A 375-nucleotide genomic window follows, 5' to 3' on the forward strand; every position below is an offset into this window, starting at 1 on the left:
CGTCACATTTTATCAATTAAATAAATGTTTGTGACTGATCCTAACTTTGTATTTACTTTATAAAATGAAATTAATGATTGATTTCTTTAATGTAAGGTAACAAAAAAAAAAAAAAAAGCTTTATTAAATTGTGTTAAAGTGTAAGTAATTAGATACAATTATAAAACTAGGTGTGAATATTTAGAAATAGCATATATAAATACCAATTAGTTACATTTAAATTTTACTTATTTTATATTATATTAAAAAATTATATTAATTAAGTTTTACATATAGTATATCATAAACCAATTTCTAATAGTATTATATTCTAGTAGTATGTAATTAATTGTTAACTATATATTTAATAATTAATTATTAAATATAATATGTATT

This window comes from Hydra vulgaris, chromosome 03 (genome assembly GCF_038396675.1).
Source record: "Hydra vulgaris chromosome 03, alternate assembly HydraT2T_AEP".
Lineage (NCBI taxonomy): Eukaryota > Metazoa > Cnidaria > Hydrozoa > Anthoathecata > Hydridae > Hydra > Hydra vulgaris.